Raw genomic sequence first — 7,549 nt, forward strand, 5'->3', positions numbered from 1 at the left:
ATGAAAAACAAGCAGAGGGCCATGGATTCATGTACCTTGTTAAAGCCATTATTGCACAGTTAACCTTGTTTGCGCTGAGCAAAGATGAATGCTTGGTTTTGCTGAAAAATTGGGTGTGTTCATGCGTCAAAGATGGAGGCTAGAAATGGCGAAATGAATGCCTGTGTGAGTAAATGGATGAATGGATAAATGTGCTTTCTTCTCTCTGTAAATGGAGGTTGTGAAGCAGAAAGTGATGTGAGAGCAGATGAGGCTCTGAAGCCGATCGTCTTCCATCCAGGTTCCTCCTGAAATGTTTACGCATCGATTTCAAGCTCTGTTTAAACCCACGGCTTTTATTCAGCTGCATGTGTGAATGAAAAGAATCTTTAAAGATGGGCAAATGTGTAAACAGTGAACTCTGGCAAAACAAGCATCATCATCATAATTAACACCTGCAGCCATCAGGGACTCAGGAGTCCTCACCAGAGACGGAGGACTCATCCTCATTATCCTCCTCAGAGCATCACACATCAGTTCTTTCATTTGTTTTACTTTGCTGTGAAATTTTAAATCCGCACTGCAGAAGGAATTATTCCTTTAAAACTTCACTCTTTAAGAGTCTGGTTTGAAGATTTTACTCAGTAGAAAATATTCCTGACTTTGGCAGCAGATCTTTGTTTAAAGCGGCGGCTCGGATCCTTCAGGGATCCGGTTGGGTCTGCAGGGCTGCTCTTAGATCACAGTAGAACTGTCCAGCCGACCACCTTTATGTCCACAGTAACTCACCATGGAGCCTTCAATGAACCCCAGATGAGGCTCAGATGAAATATTTCTCACTTTTGCTTTGATATTTTTCTGACTTTTGTTGATATTTTCTTTGTTTTTTGCAGTGGAAAGTTTCAGAGTTTCCATCTGCTGCAGCTCTGAGATGCTAAATGAGAGAAAAGTCAGCAGGTAAACCTGGAGGAAGAGTTCAGGTGAACCACAGGCGTCAGCGTCCTTCAACGTTTAGATGTGCCTCTGATGCAACACACCTGAACCAAATATCCGGGTCATTAGCAGGACTCTGGAGAACTTGTCCTGCTGATGGAGGAGGTTGAGGGACGTGTGCAGTTTGACAGCTCTAAAGTAATCAGGAGGTCGTTAGGGCCCGGCATGGTCGGTCCCGAGTCAAACTGCTTTCAGATGTTCATTTTTTTATCAGACCCACTGAGCCGGGCTCCAGTAGAGGTCATGGTGTTCGGTCATAGTGTGGTAAACATCCATCATGGTGGAGCGGAGCGACTATCACCTCTTCACAAGTTCGTAGGAGGAAATGATTAATGAGACGTAATGTCTACGTTTATCTTCCATGTTATCAGAACAGAGTTCTACAAGTGGAGTAGTTGGGAATGTTTTCCACATAAATAAACACACAATCCCGACCAATCAGACTGCGTTTCTTTATGCAGAGGGGGGGAAATGTTCACGGGGGGTTGACCGAAACAGGCGGACGACATGAGGCTGAGAACAAAATGACAAGATTTTTGTTGTTGTACGACGACAATGAGAACCGATGTCGTCACTTCAGCCTTGCAGAGCCTTTTATGGTCGTCAGAATCCTGTTTTTCCATTAGCGCCACCTGCTGACTTGACCTCTGACCTTAGAGCCTCCACAGACGTTTGTCTCCATCCAGCCTGCTCTCTCTACAATCACAGCATCATCAGCGTACATCGTAATCCTGTCAGAACTCAACTACTGCAAACAAGACGCAGTTTAGATCTGATGCTGTTGGTGTTATGGTAGAGGTCAGGGGTCAACTGAACTGGTGGAATCTGAATCTTTTCAGCTCAACCTGTGAAAACTCTTCATGTTGCCATGACTACGGTACAGGCCAAAGGAAACGGTCCTTACTTCCTGTCTGGTTTCTGAGTCTGAACCAGACAGGAAGCTGCTGACGAGCTGCTTCCTGTCAGTGTGGTGACGAGCTGCAGCGTGCTGCAGTGTGCTGCAGCGTGCTGCAGCTTGTCCGCTGAAATGACTGATGTTGAGCAACAGGAAAGTGATCTACTCTGCAGCTGGTTTGTTTGGGACCAAACAAAGAAACCTCCACCCACTGAACATACCTCCATCGTAGAGCGGTTTACGTAAAGGTAGAGGCATCTGCAGGGCGCTGTGTACACATGGTTTCCACATCCGGCTCCAGGTTGGGCAGGTTGGGTCATGAAGACGCTGCAGCAGCTCCTGTTTACTCCTCATGGGAGGAATGGATCATTTACCCTCCCCCCTCCTGACTCTGGAAAGTCCCGATGGAAGTGAGATGATGGAGCACTGAACACACTCTCAGTGATGCTTCTCCACGTTCTATTCTGTGGTGCATTAAATTGAACGGTTTCAGTTATTAAAATGCTGTTCTTGCTGCTGATGTGTTTAATGCAAACACTATTTGCATTAATGCAGCGAGACAGCAGCGACTTGTTATTCAGCCTCCGCGTCGCCGGAGCTGCTCCAGAGATTTGTTCCTCACAGGAAGGCTTTCCGCTGTTAGACACACTGACAACATCTGACTGAATGCTTTAATATTCAGGGTTAATCGCAGGTATTTATTAAAACTGGACTGAGTTCAGCGCGTGATAAAATCTAACCAGTCCCTCTGCTGTCACTGGTTATTCTTATCTAAGGGCAGCAGTAGCAGCGCTTTGTGCCTGCAGGAGCGTTTTAGAACAGACTTTATTATTGTCTGTCTCCATGGTATCTGGGTCACCAGTTATTAGTTTGTACATGAAGGCCCAGCTTTACGCTGCAGCTGAGTCTGCTGTCCCACACTCGTTTTACTCCCTCTAATCTTCACATGCCTGATTCAGAACGCATGCGAGATAAAGACGAAGCATTTCCGCTTCTCCCACAGTAAAAACGGCCCTAAAAAGACTAAACAGACAAAACCAATGGAAATGGGAAAGACAAGGGAACATGCCACTAAAATAAGGCAGCCAGGTGTGGGAACTTTTTTTACTTATTTCTCCAGCTGAGGAGAAACTGCTGGATTTCCTCTGAAAGCCAAACTAAGATTAACAGAAATAGATGGATGGATCTTCATTACTGGTTCCAGTTTTATACCTTAGCTAGCATTTTATTTAGCACGCAGCAACAAAACCACTAAAAACTTCTGAAAAAAATTGTTACTTGGAGCCTGTGAGGTTTAATGTCTGATAAAACTGAGGCTAATGTCTGTGGAAAGTCTAAAGCAGGGGTGTCAAACTCCAGTCCTCCAGGGCCGCTGCCCTGAAACGTTTAGATGAGCCTCTGCTGCACCTGAATAGAATAATTAGGTCATTAAGGCTCTGGAGAACTGATCTACACAAGAAGGAGGTGATTAAACCATTTCATTCCAGTGTTTTGTACCTGTGGCACATCTAAAACCTGCAGGACAGCGACTGGAGGCCTGGAGTTTGACACCTGTGGTCTAAAGGTAACAGTGGAGGGAACAGAAGTGGCCTGGTGTTGCTAAAATGAGATTTCCTGCCTGTTGTGTCCTCTGCTGGGTGTTTGGATGAATGCTTCCCCAGGGGACTGGAAACCGTTTATTGGTTCCCTGGGGAATTTCTGAACATGGTCTTTAGTGTTTTCATAATGACGCTGAGGTCATAATAGACCCTTTTCACAGTGACGTCAGACAATGGCCGCCATAACTTAAAACTGGGTATCTTTACTTCCGGTGTGATTTTGCCTTGGGAACCAAGCTGAAAACTTCCCGCATTCTCATAATCTTAAGGATATAATAAAAGGTAAGTTTAATAATAACAGCATTTAAGTGTTAGATAGCTGTTACTAATCATTGTAAATTCACCATTCTCTATCTGTGTATAAAATAAACAGCCTCCGATCGGAGAGTAAACCACCTAGCAGCAGCTTTAGCCACATTTAGGAAAAATATACTCTGTCAGCGCTGTAACGTTTAGAGGTTCACTTTCTGTGTTTTATAAAACAGTGTTTACGTGCTAGATAACCGTTATAAGTCATTGTCAATTTACCATTCTCCAACTGTATTCAAAGGAACCAGCCTCTGATCATGAGTAAACCAGCTAGCAGCAGCTTTAGCCACAGTTAGGAAACATATACACCGCCGCCTGTCAGTGATGTAACGTTTAGAGGTTCATTTTCTGTATTAATGGAAAATAAAGGGCAGCTTCCAACAACGTTGTTTAGAATAGTATTTTAATAGTATATATTTTAGTATTTCGTTAGATTATTCGTTACCGAAAAAGTGGTCCGATTAAAGGCATTACAAAGCAGCGGCGGCACCGGACATCTCTGCTTATAACAAACAAATCCCTATTTTATGGGATGAGTGGCAACTCCAGTCTATAATTTAATAATCTGATCAAGATTAGAGCCTAAAACGTTATAGTTCAAAAACAGTAAAAAGTTCTGGTTAAGGAACAGTTATGTCACGTAGTTAGCTAGCTAACAAAATTCACTAATGCTAAGCTAACGGTTACGCAAAACAAAAATACCTACCTTCATAGTCAAACAGGTATTGTTCGGTGAAGAATTTGTAGCCTTTGTCTAATTTAGATTTTTTTGTCAGAGAGAACTGGTTTGCAAATCGTGATATATCTTCAAATCTTATTTTAGGCAAATGTTTTAGAGACTGTGTAAACTCCATGCTCCGGTGATCTGTCTGATCAACATATGCTGTCAGATTTATACATCTCTCTCTCTCTCTCTCTCTATATATATATATATATATATATATATATATATATATATGACATATATATATATATGAAATAGACAACTTTATCATTACTTACTATGTACACCGGAACTAAGGATACACAGCTTCGAGCCAAAACGGAAGTTGTGTGACGTCATGTGAAAAGGGTCTATTAGTGGTGGGATTAAAGTATTTTATATAGTTAGCTGGGCAGGATGTGTGATCAGACGCATTAATGTCACAAAATAAACATTTTTAATTCAAAACCTTTTGCTGCTAAATATTGAATAAATGGATATTAGCTCAAGAACAATATTTATTGTTGTCAACCTGTTATTCAACCATCAGATTGTTTGTTTATTCTTTGAATAAATCCTTTAGAAACGTGGAAGCTAACATTAGCGTTAGCTCTACATGTTTAGCATTAAAATGCTATTTTAGGCTTGAAAGCTTCGCTGATATGCTAACTCCATTTAGCACAACCTGAACACAACAATCATTTTTTCCAGCGTCCAATCAGATCGTTCAGAAGCAGAAACGAACCCAGTGGGCCGAGAGAAGCGGCTTCGTCGACCATCGCTGCTGTTAGCTGATGTCGCTGTGCGTCAGATTTATGGGCGTAACAGAAACAGCTAAATAAAAAGGTTCCAGCTGAAACCACTGTAAAAAATAAATACAATTAATTATGTTAAACTTTTTAATGTGTTAAAATCTATTTAATTAATTCATTGAAATTAACACAGTAAAGTCTCGGGCCATTAGTTGTAACATAAAATATTTATAAAAAGTAAATGGTAAAATGTAAATATTTGTATTTATTAAAATGTGTTTTATGGATACAGATGGAAGGTGTCATTAGAAGAACTGTTTATCAGCTGAGATGGTTTATGACTGCAGGATCTGCAGCCTCTAACACTTCATGAGCTGTTAGTCTGACACACTTATACAATCAAACGTTTGCTGTCTCTGCCTTCGTCTCTACTTTACACTTTAAAACTTCAACCTGCATGAAGCAGTTGGTTTATTTCAGACATGAAGCTGCAGTGACTTTAGCTACTGGCTGTGTTTTCTGGAGTCATAAATAATGTCTCTCAGTTTGAACTTGAAGTATGAAACAGGCTTTTTTATTCCCTGTTTACCATCAGAATCGGAGCAGGAAGGTTAACCTGGAGGCATGAGGGGAGGGACGGTACCACCAGAACCGCACCTCATTACCTGCATCCCTTAGAGACGCACGGCGGGTCCAGATCTGCCATGTCGCCGTGTCGGGTTGTTTTCCCACAGAGCCGTCTGTCTGACTGAACAATGTGAGCCCTGAGGGAAGCAGACCTGCTGTGTTTCACATTCCTTCAGCCAGGGGGCAGTAAGGGGGGCAGCGGGGCAGTCAGGGAGGGGCAGATTGGACCCTGATCTCCAGCATCCATGACATGACTTCACATGTCGCTCAGCAGAACGCAGAATACTTTAGTGACCCGGTCATGTGGCCTGAAGGCAGAGACATGAGAGAAACCTGCTGCAGTTGGATGGGGTGTGTGTGTGTGTGTGCGTGTGTGTGTGTGTTAGAAAGTACATAAAGGAAGCAGTGAGGTTGTAAACGAAGCCATGAAGAAGAGAGCAGCTCTGTAATTAGATCAGGGATCCTGGAGCCTCCTGGTTGTTGATGATTCAACAGGTCCTGCAGAAGGTCTGATCGCCGTGTGAAGGAATCCTCCTGCTCACCTCGCTGCGGCGCGCTGCAGCAACTCCATCTACGCTAATGTTTGCTTCTGTTCAGAGAGGTCTCAGCGGGAAGAAACCAGGCTGTTATTAAATCCAATCTCAGAACAACAACATGTAGAAGCAGCACACACCATCATCCATTTAGCAACAACTCCATGCCTACAGGCCTCACTTAGCAGGTCAAAGGTCCACAGGACTGAGATTAGCAGAGCAGCATGAAGGATGAGACTTCTGGGACAATGTCCTCTGGACAGATGAGACCAGAGTGGAGACGTTAGACCAAGATGGACAGAACCAGACATGGCTAATCAAACATGGTGGATGGTTTGTAATTTGGTCACAAACCTGCAGGAGCAGAAGAACGTTTTGAAAGACGAGTGGACCAATGTTTGACCAACGTTTAGATACGTCTTTGCTGCACCTGAGGAGGTCATTAATCATTTTGATACTGGTGTGTTGGAACAATCTGAAAGTGTTTCCCTCCTGATGGTCCATCGACCCGGTTCTACTGGAACCAGAACTCCATCACCTGCTCCACCTCCAGCTGCTGTGGTTCTGAGTCAAACCAACCTGTTCCCCTCCTGGCCTGTGGGGGCGCTGCACCAAGAACCACTGAAGGAAACGACACAAAAACCTCTGGAGACACTGAGAGCAACTTCCTTCTTCACCAGATGGAAACAAGATGGAGGCGTCAGATTTTAGCGGTTGGAGGATTTCTCTTTAGTCTTTGGCTGAAGACCAGGAGCCATTTCTGCTGCTAGCGCTAGGCTAGCATGTTAGCTTTGGCTGTATTTACCCAGAATGCCCTGCGCTGCAGTCCACTTCCTGCTTTTGGAGCGGCCTCTGGTCCACTTGGTGTTCACATTCAAACCAACCAGAGTTCAGTTCAACCGAACCCAGACCGAGGTTTGGAGGACCAGAGGTCAGAGGTCGATTAGCGTTCACACAAAATGAACCCTGAAGATTCACTAGCTTCCTGGAAAGCTCTACACAATAATAACATAACTAATAATAATGTTATAAATCTTTAAACTATCTTCCAAATGACGTTATGTAGGACTGTAGTAACAAACAACAACATGCTGAAACTGAAAGAGTCAAAATGATGAAGGACTCTTTGTCTTGGTTATCACTGTGGGGTTTTAGGATTT

Source organism: Xiphophorus hellerii, chromosome 20 (genome assembly GCF_003331165.1).
Source record: "Xiphophorus hellerii strain 12219 chromosome 20, Xiphophorus_hellerii-4.1, whole genome shotgun sequence".
Lineage (NCBI taxonomy): Eukaryota > Metazoa > Chordata > Actinopteri > Cyprinodontiformes > Poeciliidae > Xiphophorus > Xiphophorus hellerii.